This window comes from Heterodontus francisci, chromosome 18 (assembly GCF_036365525.1).
Source record: "Heterodontus francisci isolate sHetFra1 chromosome 18, sHetFra1.hap1, whole genome shotgun sequence".
Classification (NCBI taxonomy): Eukaryota; Metazoa; Chordata; class Chondrichthyes; order Heterodontiformes; family Heterodontidae; genus Heterodontus; species Heterodontus francisci.
Window position 1 is genome coordinate 41,173,333 of NC_090388.1, and position 22,439 is coordinate 41,195,771.

At 39.9% G+C, this 22,439-nt stretch overlaps 1 protein-coding gene across 4 annotated transcripts in view; it reads left to right on the forward strand.

The window, feature by feature from the left end:
• The window catches only part of immp2l (inner mitochondrial membrane peptidase subunit 2), a 737,403-nt gene that overhangs the window by 122,987 nt on the left and 591,977 nt on the right, over positions 1 to 22,439 (forward strand). The window contains exons 4-5 of one of the 4 annotated variants that reach the window (XR_010976862.1): positions 2,419 to 2,525; positions 3,668 to 4,076. The exons of the other annotated variants lie outside the window; for them this stretch is intronic. The gene's annotated coding sequence lies outside the window, so the exon portion shown is untranslated. Of the gene's footprint in view, positions 1 to 2,418; positions 2,526 to 3,667; positions 4,077 to 22,439 lie in introns of those variants that run through there. 4 annotated transcript variants of the gene reach the window in all.

Here is a 22,439-nt window from a genome sequence, read left to right on the forward strand (position 1 = left end):
GGAGAGCGGGCGGCGAGGGGGAAGAGCGACAGGGTCAACTCTGCATTTTTAGTTTGGGGGGGCGGGAGAGGGAAAGGGTGCCCTCTGCACTTTGTGCAATGGGGGAGGAGAGAGGTCAACTATTCACTTTAAGTGCTTTACAGAGGTGGAGGTAGGGAACAGGGCTATCATTTATTTTCTGTGTATTGATTGGGGGGAATGGTCACACATTTTTATGGTGTAGTGGCGGGGGCGGGGGGTGCGGTTCCAGGGTTGAATTTTGTACTCTCTGTGCAGGTCTGATAGCCCTTTAAAAATGGCACCAGCGCCTGTGCAGAGGCAGCTGACATCGTTGCTGGCGTTGCATAGCCCTCCCCTGCCATGTGATTGGGCGGGTGGTGGTGGGTGGTGCAGACCGGTGGGGGAAGAACAGAATTCAGCCCATTGATTTTGTCTAACTAGATAATGGTGATGCTCTTTTTTTTTCCTCATTGTATTCTGGATGATACATCCCTTACATCCAACAGACCCACAAATGTGTTTATGATTAGAAGCAGGATGTGATGCAGAAATGGATGTTGACATAGTGGCATAACTGGCACATAATGAAGATGTTAATTTTTGCTATCAAGGGAAATCAATATGATCTTTAGCTGCAATTAATGATTAGATTTTAGTGGTATTTTGGTCTGCATCATTGCCTTGCATGCACAGTATTTTGAAGTTGAATAGGTTGACCAAGAATTTAAGTACACGAGAGCATATTGATTGAAATATGTCTGTACTAGATATTTTTAAAATTACCTAGCACATCATTAAAATGTGATGGAACTCAATGCACATGATGCTGAATGATACATGGGCAGGAGACGAGAAGCCCCGTACTTTTAGCTGACGCGGACTCTGACTCACTATGTCTCCAAGTTGTGGTATCACTAGTGGCAAGTTGAGGTGAAAATGGTGTGTTCTGAGTACGATTTGGTCACACTCACTGTTGCTAACAAACAAATCATGAAGTCTAGATGATGAAATAAAATGGAGCAGTGAGCTAGAAATAATCTTAATCATATTTCTAGCATAGAAACTTCAATGACCATTTCAGCATTTCCTTGAAATTTGAGAGTTCCCCTCGCGTCTCAGAGCAGTTTTGTGCAGATGGAAGCTGTGTGCCAAAACATGAAAATCTCTGTGCCCATTTAGATCCATTCTAAGTTTTCTGTTCAAATTAAAGTTCTTTTTTTAAAAAAAAAATGGGTACAGTTTACTTTGATTACTCTGGAGAAATCTGCCCAGTTTCAAAAGCTGCCTCTTTGTCATAATGACAGGGCATTCAGATGTATTTTACTACATTGTGGGGAACGAGGTTCAGCACAGCAAGGAGACTTGTGCTGGCCCTTAAAAAGAAAAGAGGATGTTCTGGATATGCCTGTCAGTTTTGATTACAGTGCACCTGCCAATCTCATAGTGTGTTTGAATGATCATTACAGCTAGGCTTCTCAGTAAGCCAACCCCCTGACAAATAGTTTAAATTGGAGTGTGCCAAAATGGAGGGCTCTTTGATGAGTCAGCATTGTGGGACAGTATTGAATGGGCCATTAGTGAGACACATGTGATGTCCATGGGGTGAGGTAATTGTGGCCATTACTTTTTGCAAGACTCACATGAAGTAAACCTGATCCAAGAAATTGGGAAAAAAAAAACATTTTGGATCAGATGGTCCCTGGAGAGAAAGAATGTGCATAAAAATGGATATAACACTACCTCCCAAGAGGATTAGAGTGCCGGAATAAAGAAGTCTTACTAAAATTGTACAGGACTTTGGTGAGACCGCACCTGGAATACTGTGTGCAGTTTTGATCTCCATATTTAAGAAAAGATCTACTAGCTCTGAAGGCAGTGCAGCAAAGATTTGCTAAATTGGTTCCTGGGATGAGGGGGTTGACCTATGATGAGAGGCCGAGTAATTTGGGCCCATGTTCTCTGGAGTTTAGAAGAATGAGAAGTGATCTAATTGAGACATACAAGATTCGGAAAAGGCTTGATAGGGTAGAAGCTGAGAGATTGTTCCCACTGGTCAGGGAATGTCGAACATGGGGACATAGTTTCCGGATAAGGGGTCAATCATTCAGGACTGAGATGAGGAGAAATTACTGCACTCAAAGGGTTGTAAATCATTGGAATTCTCTACCCCAGAGGGTTGTGGATGCTCCATCATTGAATATCTTTATGGCTGGGATGGACAGATTTTTGGTCTCGCAGGGAATCGAGTGATGTGGGGAGTGGGCAGGGGGTGGAGTTGGAGCCTGGGATCAGCCATGGTCATGTTGGGTGGTGGAGCAGGCTCAATGGGTCATATGGTCTACTTCTGCTCCTATTTCTTGTGTTCTCCTAATTACAACAATAAATGTAATATCTTGTTTTACCTCTCCCTGTCTGCAGATCAGCCACTTCCATTCCACAAGGCTACTTGTGTAGGAAACTACAGTTAAGTTAAAGGATAAAGGTGCATTTAGTGGAAAAGCTAGGTTTAAGAGCTGCATTATACTGTGAGTACCCCTTGTTTATGGCTAGTTTATTTGCTATCTGATGCTAGCACAGCTGTGCTGTCAGCATGGATCTGGGAGCTCCAACTTTATAGTAATTATTGCAGAGTATTCAAGAAGGGATCCGTTCATGTTGTGTAAATACACTCTACATGTTTGTATCTGTAGTTCTGTTTATCATTTGATCTCCAATCTAATGTGGACTTCCTCCACATTCATGTTGTCTGGCTGATCACCATGTTACTATACTTAGTTTCGTTATAGCTTTGAATACACTATTTTGAACATACAGTGCATAAATTAGATGTATGTTGGGTCTACTGCTTATCTAGTACAATTTTATTTTTACTGTAGAGCAGTTGTATCCCACAGGATTTTAACCTGTGACTACTGTTAGTACAGAAGGATTTGCATTTGACAAATCTGGTGAGATCATGAAGTCTCCTCTTTTTATAAGAACAGTTACTCTCAGCGACAGCCATCAAATGCATTAAAGTTGTCCATTAGGAATCCATATCCTATAAAATGTAATGTTGCCTCATGTATGGGGATAAAGGAGCTGTTTATTGACGGTCACTGTACTAAAAATATGCTTAGTGTTTCAATGACGACATAAACTTTGGCAAACAGAAAGTGCTTTGCAATCAAGGACTGCAGCAATTCAAGAAGGCTGCTCACCGCCAACTTCTCAAAGGCAATTAGGGATGGGCAATAAATGCTGGCCTAGCCAGCGACGCCCACATCCCATGAATGATTAAATGTTAGTGTTACAATAGAATGGAATGAAATAATTGTTTTAGTTTTAGACACTTAGCACCAATGCAGACCAAGATATATGCATACACACTAAATTAACGATAACCGTTCTGTTCACCTGGTACTGTATAGCTTATCTACCTAGATATTTAAAAGTGGATAAGGCGCATGTTTGCAATAGAGGATTTGCATGAACTGGTTGCGATGGAGAAGTCTGCTTATCCAGCATATCAGATGGATATAGCAGCAGTAGAAAGAGCACAGAATCCAGGCTGCAACATCAGTGCAGCTGTCAAATTTTGTCTGGTTACACTCTTTGAAATGTCTTAGAATGTTTTACTATGTTTAAGGCACTATATAAATGTAAGTTGTTGCTTTTGTACTGATAGAGTGCTGCATCATTGGAGGTCTTTTGGATGAAGCCCCATCTGCCCTCTCAGGTGGATGAAAAAGATTCCATGCCACTACTTGAAGAGCTAGAGAGTTCTCCCAATGTCCTGGCTGACCATTTATTCCCAATCAACATCTGAAAAAGAAATTTACTGGTCATTAATCAATTTATAGTTTATGGGACCTTGCTGTGTACTAATTGGCTATTGTGTTTGCCTAGAAAACAACAGTGGCTACTCTTTAAAAAATTCATTGACTATGAAGCTCTTTGGGACATCCTGAGGATGTAAATGGCACTATATTACTATAAGTCCTTTTTCTCTTTGTATGACCGAATTACAAATAGCATCTAGCTCCTATATATATGTGACAATGTCAACTTTTAGATAGTGTAACTAGTACCAATAAAATATGTCTGAAAGATAGAGCACAAAATGGGTTTTCTTTTGTGTGCTGTAGTGTATTGAAGCTTCAGCCGTCTGTATGTTAATATCTCAAATTGCACACGCTTATTGTACTTTATGCAATGACAGTGTTATGATAATGTATGCTGGGATCTTAATTCTTTACAATTATCCCTTCAAACTGTAAAATAATTAGCTTATACCCTGCTGTAAATCATGTGCCAATATAATTCTAAAGAGGTATCACAATAGCTTCTCATAGCCTTCAACAAAAAAATATATTTTATTTTTTGCTGCCAGGAATACTGTTTTTATTTTGAAGTGATTTATTTATTGTATCAAAAAGACTAGAAAATAAGGCTTTGATATTACAGGCACAACTTGCCTACTTCACTGGAACACTTATCTTCAACATTCTCCTTGTTTTGCAATTTTATAAATTGTTTTGTTGGGAAAATACAGATATTACAAGGTGCTATCTGACAGAATAATGGTTTGAATTACTTTTTCTGGAAATGTGCCGGTCAGGAACATTTTAAGTAATGTACAAGTTTTTTAAAACAATTTCAGATGTAGACAACAATGCAGCAAAATGCTTAGTGATTTTCTTCATCTTCTGGTTTGAATGACAAAAACAAAATCTTGATATTATTTGCATCCTTAAATCGGACAGTCATTATTCCAAATTGTTCAGAGTTCTGTCTGAAAGTTATATTTAATGAAAATGAAAGATTTCTTTTGAAGGGCTTGATGCGTGAGGCTATGCAGCGACTATCTGGTGGGTAAGGGATGGGATGGGGCTGAGGTGGGAGAGTAGTGCAAAAGGAGGTGGCTGATTCCTTGGAGGACTTTGAAGGTGATTGGTGCACTCAAGGAGAGATCTTGATAGTGGGAGGACACAGCATGTTGAAAAGGACTGAAGGGAGGATGCTGGCTTGTCGTTAGGGAGCAGGTGGAATTACAGGAAAGTGTAAGGGTCTTTGAGTCAGGAAACACTGTGTGAGTGTTGGGTGTGGAAGGTCTGGAGATAGGATGTTGAAGATCAGGGAAAGGGTGGGATTATTAAAGGGATAAATGGGAACCTATAATGTTGAGGGTAGATAGGGGCTTGGGAGAGGGTTGGGACTAGTAGGTCACAGTCCAAAGTATAGTCTGTGATCAGGAATAAAGCAGAGTAAAGGTGCTGTGCAAAAGGAACGTTATTGGCAGAGAACAAGTGATAAGTGACTCCAGGAAGCAGCTAAGGGAATGAGGTATTAAGGTGTGGATCTGAAATGCTGCTGCTAAATCACACATGATGAGGCAGTGGATTAACTATCTCTACAATCTCCTCCAGCCCTACAACCCTCCTGCAATTCTGATCTTGTAAGCATCTCGTTATTAATTGCTCCACCATTGCCAGTTGTGCCTGCAGCCGCCAAGGCCTTAAACTCTGGAATTCACTCCCTAAACCCTTCTCCCTCTTTTCCTCTCTTTCCTCCTGTAAGATGCTCTTTAAACTTTGTCATTGACTAAGCTTTTTGTCATTTGCCTTAATATCTCCTTTTATGGCTCGGTGTCAAATTTTGTTAGATAGCACTCTTGTGAAGCACCTTGGAGTGTATTATTATGTTAAAGGTGCTGTATAGATGCAAATTGTTGTTGAATGAAGTAAGCTCTAGTGCCATACAGTGGACACAAAACCTGTTATAAAACTGATACTAATCAACTGTATTTAGTTTCTGAACAAAGAACCATTCTAAGCAATACAAGGGTGTTGCCTAGAATATGGCTCATTAGCACTGAAGTCACAATTTTGAAGTACCTGTCTCTTTCCTATCTGTTCATGATGCAAGATGCTGGAATTGAAATTTTAGGCATTTGCCTTATTAGGGTAGATCCTGTTATAGTTATATTCTGTGTCATTAACCTTACAGGGTTACCCTGTTTTCGTTATAAATTCCCATCTTTCTCGAAAGACCTTTTTCAGAATCATGTCCAAGAATTAATAATCACTAGGTTAGCAAATTACGATGAACCATTACAGTAGTACTCCAAGTGTAACATAAATAGAGTCTCGCATTTTCATTGTGAAAATTGGACCTGTGTTGCAGGAAGCAAACTGAGGGAATGTTCTTTACAGTAACACCTGTATGATACTACATTATTGCCTTTCCTGTTTCTAATGCATGTCTTTATCTCTGCTTAATTCAGTCCCAGTAGAAGCTTTATATGCCTCATGGCCTTGAACACACAGGACCCAACTTTATTAATGGTGCAGTGCCATACTCCTGATCTTGTCAAGCTAGTATTGCCCCTGACAATTTTGCCTTGCAAGCATTTTTTCCTTCAATATATCATAGAATGGTTACAGCGCAGAGTGGCCATTCGGCCCGTCATCTCCATGCTGGCTCTCTGCAAGAGCAATTCAGCTAATCCCACTCCCCTGCCTTTTCCCCATAGCCTTGTAAATATTTTCTCTTCAGATAATTATCCAAGAAAAAGAAAGGGAGGCAAAAGGTATCATGAATTTGATGGTTTTAACTAGTACTTGTGTCACTGAAACGTCATAGAGAAACTGTACCATTCACAAACTTTTGGAACAGTACATGCATCATCTCCATGGGCACTTGGGTAAAGAACACTCAGAATGAGATGTAGAGAATAGGGGTGAATTAGCAGCATTGTCTAAAAACTTGATAGCTATCTGGGGTAAGTGAAGCAGAGTACTGATTAATTGGATGAGCTTGCAGCTCAGGGTTTGGAGGGCTATGTCCAGGAGCAGGCCATGGCCAGAGTGCATGGACAGGTTGGACAAGAGCTTGTGCTTGTTGATCTGCGAGTTCTCCCTGCTGAATGTGAAGTCAAAATAGACACTGTCTCCACCAGGATGAATTTAATCCCAGATACACTGTTTTGTCACAGAGGGATAAAAGGAGAAATACCTCCAAACACAATAGCTGGAATGGCGGGGTTTCTGGGCAGCAGGTGCAATCATTTTCCAAAACATTTTTTTTTTGTCTTTTTATTGACTGGGAAGTTGAGATATTGTCTGAAAAATATCAGACTGAGCTGCAATTCATTCAATACAATGCAAACACATTACACTAAAAGATGCTGAAGATTGATTTAATATGGGAGCTGCTCCTTATTATTGCTTAATGTATTTGAATATTCAGTAACAAAAATGATTTGGTGAGGACCTACTCCATCAACTATGCACCAGATGTTGGAGTTTATATGTATCGTTATGTATGGATTGATAGTGAATTAGTACTTCTATTCATCTGATTTTACATTTTTAATTTGTAGAAAATTATTTGTAGGTATTGCTAATATGATTCAGTACATGAGCTTTGTTTCCCTGCAGTATTGCTGTGAGAGATACTTGTGGCTCCTCTTTGGAAGCAAACATTTTGACATTCAGTTACTTGAGTACAGTTTTCAGATGCTAGGATGGATTTAGTACACAAAAGCTAGCTTGTGGATGCAATTTGTCTCTGAATTATTCCTTTTTTAGTTTATGGCATTTCATTTACATTTGAATGCGAATTCTCTGCTGAACTAAATTTGTTTCAGTTGAAAGTTATAAGGATGAGTACTCTAATTAACGAGGAGGAGCTGCATAATTTAAAGCAGTTTCAGCAAGAAACCTGAAAGGAACAAAAGGGTCTTCTAGAAATGCATTGGACCAGTTGCATTGTACGTAAGTGGTATTGTTACAAGAGTGCTTCTATTTTTTTATAAAGTATGTTTTTAAGGAATTATAGCTGATTTATGGACATTGATTCATCTGGAAGCTTGAAGAGATGCTGAATTTGTGTATTTTTTAAAAAGAAGTAACCAGAAGGCTTCCTGGACTTGGCATGTAAACAAGCCCTTACTGGAAGGCACCTGTTTTCAAATAAAATGCCAGCAGGGGGCTTGTTGTTTTGACTTGATGTTTACAGAGAAGTGACAGGTCAAGATTTATAGGGGTCAGGAAACTTGATTCTTGTGACATTGTTTTGGTGTTGCTTTGGACAGTGAGTTGGAGTGTAAACTTCTGGGAAGACAGTTGTTTTTTGCCTGCCAAGGAAACCCAACTCATCTCTTTCTCTTGGAAAGAAAGCCTGCGTGTCCAGTGTGTCAGTCTCCTCTTTGCTTCTGTATTTGAAGAAAACCCCCATGTCGAATGTGTGGGAACTGAAAGCTCTGTTGCCACATTTCTGCTGTAAGACCTGTCCGAAGTCTCTGTAGCTGCATTTCTTGGAAAGCCTACCCAAACTTATCTTCAACATCGCTTAGAAAGAACTGTTCTAGGAAGATTCCAGTAACAGGCATCTCAATGCAATTGGGGCACCAAACCAAAACAAAGGACATCTTTCCATATCTTTTTTTTTTCTTCAAGAATAATCTAGTATTTCGCCCAAGTGTTTTTTTTCTTTTCTTTGTAACAGAGCTCTAAAACCAAAATCCCTTTTATTTTTCCGGTTAACTGTCATATGCATGTATGTATATGTATGTGTGTGTGTGCATGTGTGAGGGGCTAAGGTAAAAAGGGAACTATTATAGTTCAATCTATGTGTTTATGCTTTACTTCATTTCTGGTTAAGACTTGTTTTATAATAAACTGATAATTTTGTTGTTTATTAAAGAAACCTGGTTGGTGTGTTTTATTCTGGGGAAAATAGAGTATATATGATCAACCATATCGGTAAGTGGGAAAATTTAAATATATGTTGTGACCTGTGGAGAAGTGGAACTAGAAAAACAGTGCACTCCTCCCGCCTTGGTCGTAACAGTATGCAAGAGTAATTAACCCATCCCAGTTATCCTTGAGAAGGTGGTGGTGTGCCATCCTTTTGAACTGCTGTAGTCCGTATGGTGAAGGTACGGCCACAGTGCTGTTAGGTAGGAGGAGTCCAGGATTTTGACCTAGCGACACTGAAGGAATGGCAGCAATTTATGTCCAAGTCAGGTTGGAGGAGAATTTGGAGGTGGTGATGTTCCCATGCTTCTGCTGCCCTTGTCGTTATAGTTGGTAGTGGGTGTGGGAGGTGCTGTCACAGAAGCCTTGGCGGGTTGCTGCAATGCAAGTTGCTGCTGTGCATTTTGCAGATGGTGCAAACTTTAGCAACTGTGGACCGGTAGTGGAGGGAGTGAATGTTTAAGTTAGTGGATGGGGTGTCAATTGGTGGAAAGGCTTTGAGGAGTCAGGAGGTGTGTTATTCACTACAGAATACCCAGCCTCTGACCCGCTGTTGTTTTTTGTTAAATCCTTAATGTTGAGCTCTTAATTTTGGATACCTGGCCACGTAGGTCTTTGGAATTGGACATGCTAAGTATGCCAAATTAAATTAGAGAGAATACCCATCCAAAAATAGCCATCAGCAAACAATTCTCCTTCATATATTTTGAAGAGATCTGATTTTGGAAAAAGGGGTAATGCTATACCTGTGCAATTGGTTTGCTGCATTTGGAATATTCTTCCCAGTAGTGCGCACCCTTTTTTAGAAAGGACATCAAGGCCATTGAGAGGGTGTGGAAGAGGTTTACTTGAGACTAATTGATCTTCCACAGTATTGTCCATAGGGAGTCAAGATCAAGCTTGAAATGAGGTGAATTGGACCGTAGTGAACAGACACGATTTAGTCCCCCTTTTAAGTCATATATTGTATTATTGTATCACACTGATTTGATATTATTTATACTTAAATAGTTGTGGTTCAGTTGGTAGCTCTCACACCTCTGAGTCAGAAGGTTATGGGCTGAAGTCCCATTCCAGAAAGATTGAAAAGACAAATGAGTTTACTTTGCAAAAAAATGTTTTTGGCATGCTTTTGTCGGTGTGACAAACTTTGAAGGAGTAGTGTATATTACTTAATCTCATAAATGAATAGATTTATCACTGAGTTTAGGTAACTTTGTTTTCTGTAGCTAATACGATTCCTTTCAATTAAGCTTACAAATGATTTTGTTAGTGCATCCCTAAATGAGAGGATAATTTAATTTTACCAAAACTATACCATACTGTAACAATTAAAGATAACACCCATGATTAATTACTGTTTTGATGTACTTGAACAGTTTATTGAATTGACCTATGTAACTTAATTTTAGGTGTTCTATTGATGTGTTGGAATGATAATTAACTGTAGTTAAATATCATTTAATCATACAGAAAATATGACACATTGTACAATACATTTGAAAGAAAACTTATAGGAATAAATATATCTCCCCAAAGTGGGTAAAAGAGAGTGTGGCAGAGGCAGGTTCACTCGTGGCTTTCAAAAGAATATTGAACAATTATCTGAAGGGAAAATATTTTCAGGGCTACGGGGAAAAGGTGGGGAGTGGGATTTGGTGAGATGCTCTTGCAGAAGGCTGGCACAGACGCAACAGGCCAACTGGCCTCCTTTTGTGCTGTTTCTATTCTATGATCCTATGAAAAGCACAGCCTGGCAGAATACGTTGGTGGTGATGGATACCTCTGAGGGTTAGAAAGGAACACAATATTCATTATAAATTGGAGCTTCACACCTATGCATATTCTTCTCAAAGTTTACGTTTATTTGTATTATTAAATGAATACCAAGCTTTGTGGATGATATATTAATTGTATTAATGATTTCTATTACTGCAGCTAATGTGTGTTCTAAATAATACACCAATTACTTTTCAATCTTATCTCTTTATTGCTTTTTTAAAACTGTTCCAATAATTTTTGGCTTCTCTTTTAGTTCTTCATGTTCCCGTTGGATTCAAATTATAAGCCTGATCTGAATATCAGTGCTGTTAAGCTTCATAATGGAAAGGAACGTTCAATCCATAGTATCACAATGTTAAAAACCCTCAGAACATTGTAACAATTGTGTACTTGGACATCTACAATTAACAGGCTTTTAAAATGTGCTGAAGACCTTTATACAGCACCAGCTAACAGGTCTTGTACTTCTTCTGAAGAAATTCCAAATACAATTGTATGTGGTTCAGGGTATGTTTAATAAACAGTATCTTTGGTATATTAGACTACAATAGCAAGTTGTTTTTCTTCTCCCTGCATTGCTTTACAGAATCATCTGGATCTTTCCTTATATACTCAACTTCCCCTACCCTTCGCCAGTAGCAGGAGGAAGCAACTCCACCTTCCCATGAAATAAACTCGAAGGATAATTTCAGTGCCATTGCCAAACTCTTGCTTGATTGTCTTGATATATATCTCCTCTCTTATTCTTTTCATCCTTGGTGTTGTTCTTTTCTATGGGCTTGGCCTTTCACCTAAATTCCTCTTTTTGAAAATAGATACCACATATCAACTTTATAATTCCAATTTCTTCCTCCACACAGTTATAGGCACTACACAGGTATAAATGTTTTGTTTAATCAATAGCTGCTCCATTTATCATCTATTATATTGATAATTCCACTTATCATGCATCAACTTCATTCACAACATCCCTTCCATGTAAGTAGCCTCCAGTACCCAATATAATGACTGAATCAGTACATGTTGATTTCCTCCATGCACTTCAATGGGCATTGTATATCTTGTTAATTTTGATCTTCAAAGACCGTTTTTTCATGCCCCTTGCAAGTCTAACCAGCAACAATCACTTCTTACCTTTGATGGATCTACCCTTAGTTAGCCCTTTTTTATCAGCATTCCTATCCTCACTGTATCTTGTTACCTCAAATAAAATCCCACATTTAAGTTTCTAGAAAGTGCCCATGTGCGCGGAATTGGACTTGGATATAATATCTCTGTGGTCAAATAGCATGTCGACAGTTCCCATCTAGGCTCATATAGTAAGAGTGGCCATTTGACAGTGGAGGGCCATGCCAGCAGCCATGGGAAGGCATGATCCTGTCTTCTGGAAATTAAAAAAAAATTGTAACCAGTCTTCTGTTTTATCATCACTCTTAGCTTGTTAAAATAATTTAGCAAAATAAGTGCCACTATTGCTGGCGACATACACACTCTTGAAATTTTAACATTATGGACAGGAGTTTCTGTTCAGTTATGCTTTTTTCAGCTCAATTCACTCAAATATTAGCCAAAGCAGTGTAAAAAATTGAGGAGTTTCAAACTCAATTTGCATCCACCAGAGATCGAATTTCCATGATCTATCCTTTCCTGCTAAGCTACATATGATGTGAAGGTCGTACTTTGACAGCTTTAACACTGGTGTTTAATTTCTGCTCTGTGCAACATGTAAACAAAGAAAATTTGCAACTGCTTCTGTAGTCAAAATCTTTGCTTAGAAAATTAACTGGTAACAATGGGGTTAATCTCCCTTTATTACACATAGAATTCAACATTAGAAATAAAGGACTGGAGTTTCTGCTCTGTTGAGCTCTTTTTTTCAGCGCAATTTGCCCAAAATTGATCAAACCAGCATAAAAGGTTGCTGAATTTCAAGCACAAATTGAGTTTCTGTGACTTTGTATGCTGGTTTAAAAAACATTGTGCTGGAAGTTAGCCCACCCACAAAACTGGCCTGTCCACCAGATCAAATTAATCACCATTGCGAGTTTCTGTGAATTGTGCCGGTTTGTTCTTAAAACTTAGGGGGTTTTTTTAGGTGTAAGGGCACTACTAGGACTATTTTTTAAAAGCTTTTAATTTTTTTAATTTACTGAGGATTTGACTATTGTGCACCACTATAACTAGCAAATGGTTCTGTATAGTTTTTAAAATCATTTTCTGTTACTTAAAGTTGGGTTACTCACAGCTGGTGGACGAGATACCCTGATTAAAATGATTTTTTTGTGATAAACCCATTTTCAAATGCATTAATAAAACTACAGGAATATATCGAGGAATTTCTTTAATAGAATTTTTTAAAAATTACATTCTAAAATGCCCAATTGCGCTGGTTCGTAGAAGATGCTACATTGTGATATGAAAATGAATTTGAGCAAAAGAAACGGTTCTTGAAACTGGTATAGTTTTGAACGCGTTTTGCCCCTAGTTCATTGTTTGCACTGATAACTAGCAAGTCAGAAATAGTGGGCTGAATTTAGCGAGCCTGTCGAGGGTTCTGGCAGCAGACCCGAAAGTGGATGGCATCCCCGATAGTCAAAAGTACAGACAGCCCACTGCAATCACACAGCGAGCGGCCACTTTACATAATGGAGACGTGGGGCCCGGCCAATCATGCAACGGGGCGGGATTTGAGGCACTGAATGCGGCTTCAGATGTCTCTGGAGCAGGTGCTGGTGACATATTTAAAGCCCTGCCAGCCTTGCTTGCATTGCTGACTTGTACTCATTTGCTATTTTGTGGTCTCTGCTGAATCCGTCATTGTAGTAATTTCAGAATCCATCCATCCACCTCCACACTCCCAGGGAAAGAATGCCGTAGGATGGCAGAGGCATGACATAGGGTGGCCCCATAGTTTAGTAATGCCTCCCTTGAGATTATCCTCCAGGTTGCAAGGGAAAGGCGGGAGGTCCTTTTTCCCCTGCAAGAAGAGGTCCTTCCACTTGACCAAGCAATCCTGGATGAAGATCGCAGAGGAGATTCGCAGCTGTGGGGTCACCCCCTCCCACCCCTCCCCCAAATATAGGTTCAGTGCTGCCAGAGGGTCAATGACCTGCTTCGTTATGCCAAGTTGAGTGCTCCACACCTCTCTCCTCTTTAGTGATTGCAAGTGGCTACGCAGGAGGAAGCAGAACCAACATCACAACATCGGATTTCCAGGCAGATGTGTCCACGCTAGTCTCTGGCCCCCACACCTCCATTCCCCCTCCAAACGGTCTCACTAAATCCAGCCCAGCATGACTGGATACAGGGTGGAAGTTTTTATCTTCTGCCCGAGCAATCTTCATTAACCTCAGCATTCAAACTGACCTTTTGGATCAGAGTGATTTTTTTTTCTGTTTCCCATGTTTGCTATTTCTATTATAAATAAAAACAGAAAATGCCGGAAAAACTCAACAGGTCAGGCAGCATCAGTGGAGGGAGAAACAGTGTTAACGGTTCAGGTCTGTGACCTTTCATCAGAAACTCCTGCCAAAGCCACTTCTCTTCCAGAAATGCCCACCTTGCTATTTCTATGGTCTTTCTGTATGTAATTGCTAATTCAGTGCCATTGCTGTTGATTTTGAGGCAATTTTGCTGTAAAGTCTTTTGCTGTAGGGCCTTCACTGCTGGGGGAGCAAACTTTCATTCCAACAGGCTCGTGTGCATCTGAATCCAGGCTTGAGAGGTGAAGGATAGTGTTCAAGCTGTTATGCCATTCTGCACTCCTTTTCCCCACTTCCAGCATAGTACAAATGGGTCTTTCTCCCATTCTGACATATCAAAGAAGTGAGCACAGGATAAGGCTTAGTAAGTTTTCTTTAAGACATCTTTGACAGTTGAAAAAGTTAAAAAGGATGCTCTTTGAGGACACGTTAACAGATTACATGGGCCTTCGCGGAAAATGTAACTATGAGGTTTATCGTTCCCCCTTCTCATCAGCTGCATTACACAGAATCACAAAATATCAATAATGCTATACAGTATATCCTAACATAATGAATACTACTGCATCCAAAGCACAATTTTTCACAATAAATTTATATTTAGGCCATATGAATAGTGTAGAATTATGGTGACTTGAAAGTGACTAATAAGTGTGTCATTTAATCAAGAGCAAAGTGTGAGTGTTTTATGGATTTTGTTTGAACCATTAGAATTAGAATTAGAACATTACAGCGCAGTACAGGCCCTTCGGCCCTCGATGTTGCGCCGACCTGTGAAACCATCTGACCTACACTATTCCATTTTCATCCATATGTCTATCCAATGACCACTTAAATGCCCTTAAAGTTGGCAAGTCTACTACTGCTGCAGGCAGGGCGTTCCATGCCCCTACTACTCTCTGAGTAAAGAAACTACCTCTGACATCTATCCTATATCTATCACCCCTCAACTTAAAGCTATGTCCCCTCGTGTTTGCCATCACCATCCGAGGAAAAAGACTCTCACTATCCACCCTATCTAACCCTCTGATTATCTTATATGTCTCTATTAAGTCACCTCTCCTCCTCCTTCTCTCCAACGAAAACAACCTCAAGTCCCTCAGCCTTTCCTCGTAAGACCTTCCCTCCATACCAGGCAACATCCTAGTAAATCTCCTCTGCACCCTTTCCAAAGCCTCCACATCCTTCCTATAATGCGGTGACCAGAACTGCACGCAATACTCCAGGTGCGGTCTCACCAGAGTTTTGTACAGCTGCAGCATGACTTCGTGGCTCCGAAACTCGATCCCCCTACTAATAAAAGCTAACACACCATATACCTTTTTAACAGCCCTATTAACCTGGGTAGTAACCTTCAGGGATTTATGTACCTGGACACCAAGATCTCTCTGTTCATCTACACTACCAAGAATCTTCCCATTAGCCCAGTACTCTGCATTCCTGTTACTCCTTCCAAAGTGAATCACCTCGCACTTTTCCGCATTAAACTCCATTTGCCATCTCTCAGCCCAGCTCTGCAGCCTATCTATGTCCCTCTGTACCCTACAACATCCTTCGGCACTATCCACAACTCCACCGACCTTAGTGTCATCCGCAAATTTACTAACCCACCCTTCTACACCCTCTTCCAGGTCATTTATAAAAATGACAAACAGCAGTGGCCCCAAAACAGATCCTTGCGGTACACCACTAGTAACTAAACTCCAGGATGAACATTTGCCATCAACCACCACCCTCTGTCTTCTTTCAGCTAGCCAATTTCTGATCCAAAGCTTTAAATCACCTTCAACCCCATACTTCCGTATTTTCTGCAATAGCCTACCGTGGGGAACCTTATCAAACGCCTTACTGAAATCCATATACACCACATCCACTGCTTTACCCTCATCCACCTGTTTGGTCACCTTCTCGAAAAACTCAATAAGGTTTGTGAGGCACGACCTACCCTTCACAAAACCGTGCTGACTCTCGCTAATGAACTTATTCTTTTCAAGATGATTATAAATCCTGTCTCTTATAACCTTTTCCAACATTTTACCCACAACCGAAGTAAGGCTCACAGGTCTATAGTTACCAGGGCTGTCTCTACTCCCCTTCTTGAACAAGGGGACAACATTTGCTATCCTCCAGTCTTCCGGCACTATTCCTGTCGACAATGACGACATAAAGATCAAGGACAAAGGCTCTGCAATCTCCTCCCTAGCTTCCCAGAGAATCCTAGGATAAATCCCATCTGGCCCAGGGGACTTATCTATTTTCACACTTTCCAAAATTGATAACACCTCCTCCTTGTGAACCTCAATCCCATCTAGCCTAGTAGCCTGAATCTCAGTATTCTCCTCGACAACATTTTCTTTCTCGACTGTAAATACTGACGCAAAATATTTATTTAACGCTTCCCCTATCTCCTCTGATTCCACACACAACTTCCCACTACTATCCTTGATTGGCCCTAATCTAACTCTAGTCATTCTTTTATTCCTGATATACCTATAGAAAACTTTAGGGTTTTCCCTGATCCTATCCGCCAATGACTTCTCGTGTCCTCTCCTTGCTCTTCTTAGCTCTCCCTTTAGATCCTTCCTGGCTAGCTTGTAACTCTCAAGCGCCCTAACTGAGCCTTACGTCTCATCCTAACATAAGCCTTCTTCTTCCTCTTGACAAGCGCTTCAACTTCTTTAGTAAACCACGGCTCCCTCGCTCGACAACTTCCTCCCTGCCTCACAGGTACATACTTATCAAGGACACGCAGTAGCTGCTCCTTGAATAAGCTCCACATTTCGATTGTTCCCATCCCCTGCAGTTTCCTTCCCCATCCTACGCATCCTAAATCTTGCCTAATCGCATCATAATTTCCTTTCCCCCAGCTATAATTCTTGCCCTGCGGTATCTACCTGTCCCTGCCCATCGCTAAGGTAAACCTAACCGAATTGTGATCACTATCACCAAAGTGCTCACCTACATCTAAATCTAACACCTGGCCGGGTTCATTACCCAGTACCAAATCCAATGTGGCATTGCCCCTGGTTGGAATGTCTACATACTGTGTCAGGAAACCCTCCTGCACACACTGGACAAAAACTGACCCATCTAAAGTACTCGAACTATAGTATTTCCAGTCGATATTTGGAAAGTTAAAGTCCCCCATAACAACTACCCTGTTACTCTCGCCCCTGTCGAGAATCATCTTCGCTATCCTTTCCTCTACATCTCTGGAACTATTCGGAGGTCTATAAAAGACTCCCAACAGGGTGACCTCACCTCTCCTGTTTCTAACCTCGGCCCATACTACCTCAGTAGACGAGTCCTCAAACGTCCTTTCTGTCGCTGTAATACTCTCCTTGATTAACAATGCCACACCCCCCCCTCTTTTACCATCTTCTCTGTTCTTACTGAAACATCTAAATCCCGGAACCTGCAACATCCATTCCTGCCCCTGCTCTACCCATGTCTCCGAAATGGCCACTACATCGAGATCCCAGGTACCAACCCATGCTGCAAGCTCACCCACCTTATTCCGGATGCTCCTGGCGTTGAAGTAGACACACTTTAAACCAGGTTCCTGCTTGCCAGTGCCCTCTTGCGTCCTTGTAACCTTATCCCTGCCCTCACTACTCTCAACATCCTGTACACTGGCACTACAATTTAGGTTCCCATTCCCCTGCTGAATTAGTTTAAACCCCCCCGAAGAGCACTAGCAAATCTCCCCCCCAGGATATTGGTACCCCTCTGGTTCAGGTGAAGACCATCCTGTTTGTAGAGGTCCCACCTACCCCAGAAAGAGCCCCAATTATCCAGGAAACCAAAACCCTCCCTCCTGCACCATCCCTGCAGCCACGTGTTCAACTATGAGATTAAATTACAGCATTTACTTGTTCTGGTGTTCATTTAAAAAAAATTTATTTAATGGTCTCAATAAAATGAAAACCACACTAATAATATGTGAACATAGTGCCAGAATTACATTGGTTAAATTGTCAGAGGCTATTGTGATGTCATCTCACTGGAATTATAATGTTGTCATAGATGAGACAAGAAAAAACCTATAATAAGGAAGCAAGATTATCAAGACCACAGAATATATTGCAGTTGCATTCTGCTTATAACTATAGTTAACAAAGATATTGTCTATAATCTGCAGTGTTTTACGATTGCACTATGTATTTTCATTTTGTTCGTTGGGATATATGACAGATTGAGGTTATGATCTTTCAGATCCCTCAAGTCTTTTTCAGTATCCCTGTGCTAATTTAATCAGTTCAGGCTGTAGAGATGTGAAATGATGCCTCTGAAAATGATTTATTGTTCTACCCATTAGAGAAATAGAGAGCCAAGACCATTTACAGACAATCTTAGCAAATGTATTTGTTTTGCTAGAGGGGAATTCACATTTATTACTCAGTATGCAAATGTTTATTGAACTAATTTAACAGATAGCTGTTGCTACTTAGAGATTCTCAAACACTGCATATGTAATTCTATCACAATGGAAAGAAAATTAAATCAGAATGGAGCTTTTAGTTTTAAATAGTAGATACAGAACTCCAGGACTTTCTGACCTCCTTTACTTGCTGTTTAGCATTTCTGAGAAGTAGTACTGGACATAGATAAAGTAATCTACATTCATCTAAGGGTGCATTCACACATCATCTTTAGCATTGCTACAAAGATGTTGCCACTTCAATACAACACTAAGATACCGTGTAAATGGGGTAAGTGGCAGATCGACTGGATCTTTAGTCTACTTCTACCTCCATAACTTCATCTGCCTTTTGTCCACGCCTCAGCCTATCTGCTGCTGAAATCCTTATCCATGCCAGTTAGGCCGTCAGCTCTGGAATGCCCTCCATAAACTTTTGTCTCTCCAACTCCCCTTCCTCCTTTAAAGCCTTCCTTAAAATCCAACTCATTGACTAAGCTTTTAGTCACAGGTCCAAATATCTCATTTGGTTCTGTGTTTTTTTGGTCTGATTATGCTTCTGTGAAGCAACTTGTGACTTTTTTTTTTACATTAGAGGCACTGTATGTTTCCCCTGGTTGGGTAATCTAGACCACAGGTTACAGTCTCAGAATAAGGGATCAACCATTTAGGACTGAATTGAGGAAACATTTCTTCACTCAAAAGGTTGTGGATCTTTGGAATTCTCTAACCCAGAGAGCTGTGAATGCTCAGTCATTGAGTCTATTCAAGACAGAGGTTGTTGGAGTTTTGGGTACTAAGGGAATTAGGGATATGGCATATTATGAAAGAGTGACATTGAGGCAGATGCTCAGTCATGATCTTCTTGATCACATGGCCTACTCCAGCTCCTGTTTCTTAATTTCTTAGGTGTAAATACAAGTTGTTGTTGATGTAGCAGTAAATCTAAGTCCAACATCTGGTGATTTCAGACCTGAACTGCAGATAACAGAACGCAGTGTAAGCATGGTTTTCAACAATTATTTGTCCAAAGGAGTAAAGTTTATGAAAAATGTCACATTAGTGTAGTAGAAGATGCTGTTTTAATATTGGGGCCTGATGCTGAACCTGATTTTCTCTCACCTCGAGGAGATCAAATTTCTTTTGCCCTTCTCCCCCCACCCCCCCCCCCAACCCAAAAAAAGACTAAAATAAAAGCAAAATACTGCGGATGCTGGAACTCTGAAATAAAAACAAGAAATGCTGGAAATACTCAGCAGGTCTGGCAGCATTTGTGGAGAGAGAAGCAGAGTTAACGTCTCAGGTCAGTGACCATTGGTTAGTGCACAGTAGAACAGATAGACAACTTGCAACCAATCTACTTAATTTGCATTACAATTACTAATATTTTAACGGACTTTTTGTAGTTGTCTGTTACATTCCCTTTTTGGCATTGCAAACATTATATAGGGCACTATTTTAACTCTGTGTAAGTGAATGAGTTAAGATCTCTCCCATAATGTCAGAGAGTTTGGACCCTCTCCTGAACTATGAGCCAAGACACAGGGTACCTTGTTTAGCAATAACTTCAAGGCCTTCCTGGCCTGACATTAAATACGCTTTTATTTTCACGTGTCCTCCGATCATATTGTGCCATGAAATCTGGCAATTCTGCACACAGCTTTTGCAGATTGTCAGAAATATTTTGTTAAATCAATATATGATGTGGATGATATTTCATCTCTTTCAACAATTTATTCAGTTAAAACTATATTAGACACAGCTTAATCTTCAATGTATGGTGACTATCCAGCTTTTAGTGGTGAATTATCAATTAAATATCACAAATGATCTTTTTAAAGAATATGATATCCATTTATATGGAAAATTGGAGGTCCTTTCTTATGTAGTGGCCCACTCTAGTTAATTGGCTACTTTTGGATAGCTGCTTTACTTGGTGTCACGATTGATAGATTTGATAACACCAACTCTTACAGAAAAGGTTTGAGATTTGCATGTGGTAGAGCAATGACCAAAGACTTCTTATAGGCCTATTGTATCTATGCAAATAGTACATTTTCTGTAAGAATATGCTCCAATTTCATTAATTTAACTATTCCTGAACTAGTGGCTTTTCCTCTTATCCCAACATAGAATCATGGCAATTTACAGCACAGATGGAGACCATTTGATTCTTCAAGTCTTTGCATAATCTTTGCTGGAGCAATCCAAAGCTATTCCCACTGCCCTGCACATTCCCCATTTCATGGTATCTTCAATTATTAATTTACTTTTTCTTTAAAAGATGCAGTAGTCTCTGCCTCAACTGCTCTCTGTGGCAGAGTATTCTATGCTCTAACAATTCCAAGTAAAGTTATTTATCCTTAAATAGCTCCTCATTCTGAGTGTAAACAAAGGGACCGTAAAAGACGCGAGAACAAATATAAACTTGTGGAATGAGCAGACGTGGCAAATGCAAATTAATGTGAAGAAGCGTTAGGTAATGTATTTTGTGAGAATAAAATAATTAAGTTGATGGCCCTTCATCATTGACTGTTCAAAAAATAGCCTTCCTTGGTCACTCTACAAACCGTTCACAATCTAAAAACCTTATTTTAAATCTCCCTCAGTCTCCTCTGCTCCAGTTGAAATAGTCTCCATGGCTCAAGTCTCTCTTTATGATCATAGTTTCTGAAGCCTGGTATCATCCTGGTGAATCTACACTGCATGCTCTCTTTGCCTTTAATGCAATTTCTATAATTAGGTGCTCAAAGTATTTCTTCACTTGTACTCATTGCCTTTATAAAATACTGATGTTGATTTTAATGATTTTACCTGCCTGCACTCAAAAGAATTATGTATTTGAATCACTTGATCTCTTTTTTTTCACATCATTAGTTTACACTCCCATACCTTGCTTTATCTCGCAAAATATTTTACCTCACTTATGAACATTAAATTGTGTCCGCCAATTCACTAGTCTGTCTTTGTCCTTCTGAAGTCTTTTACAGTCTTCCACACCATTGACAAACTGTCTATTATTGTTATCAGCAAATTTTGAAACCACACTCCCTTCACTGAAATTCAAATCATCTATATTGAGAATAAAAGTGGATAATTATTGTATGTTTGGTTAGTCTAGCTAGGAGACATTACTGAGCCTTCAGTAAGTTTACCAATAACTAGTTTATCATATATTAAAGAACTATATACAGCTTTACTTAAGTATAACTCCACTGATGCCATTCTGCTTCTTCTCCTCTTCAAGTCTCTTTCTCATGTGATCTCTTACATCATCATATTGGGAGGTGTTACGATCACTGCCCCAGACATTAGCCCTTTCAAACCCTTATACTGCAATTATGACCTTTTCCAATCTGAGTGACACCTACTAACCCTTCTACTTTGTTTTCTGTCACTCATCCAACTTTTCTGCAATGTCGCATCTTCTTTTGTGTGCCTGATTTTTTCTAACAAGCTTCCTCCGACACATGTTCCTATGCTCCTTCAGTAATATCAGAACAAAGGTAACCCATTTAGATCCCTCGAGCCTGTTCTGTCATTCAATTAGATCATGGCTGATCTATATCTCAGCACCATTTACCTGCTCTTGTTCCTGTGATGCTCTTACCCAACATAGCTCTTATCAATCACGTTCTTGAAAATTTCAAATAACCCAACATACATAGCATTTTGGGGGAAAGAGTTCCAGATTTCTGTTATGCTTTTAAAAACCCATATATGCTATATCAATTAAATTCACTGTCCAGTCACTAAAACGTTTTTCAGAACGACTTGCCTTTAACAAATCTTTGTTGACTCTTCTGAATTGTCCCATTCATCTCTAAATGCTTATTAATTTCATCTTGAATTATATATTCTAAGGGATTGTCCAAAGGCCATAGACTAACTGATCTATAGTTAATATATTTGAAGTCACCTTATGCCCCACCTTCATGAACAGTGGTGCTATATTGGCAACCCATAAGTATTGAAAGATTGTGATCATGGCTTGTGCTCTTTCCTGACCACCTT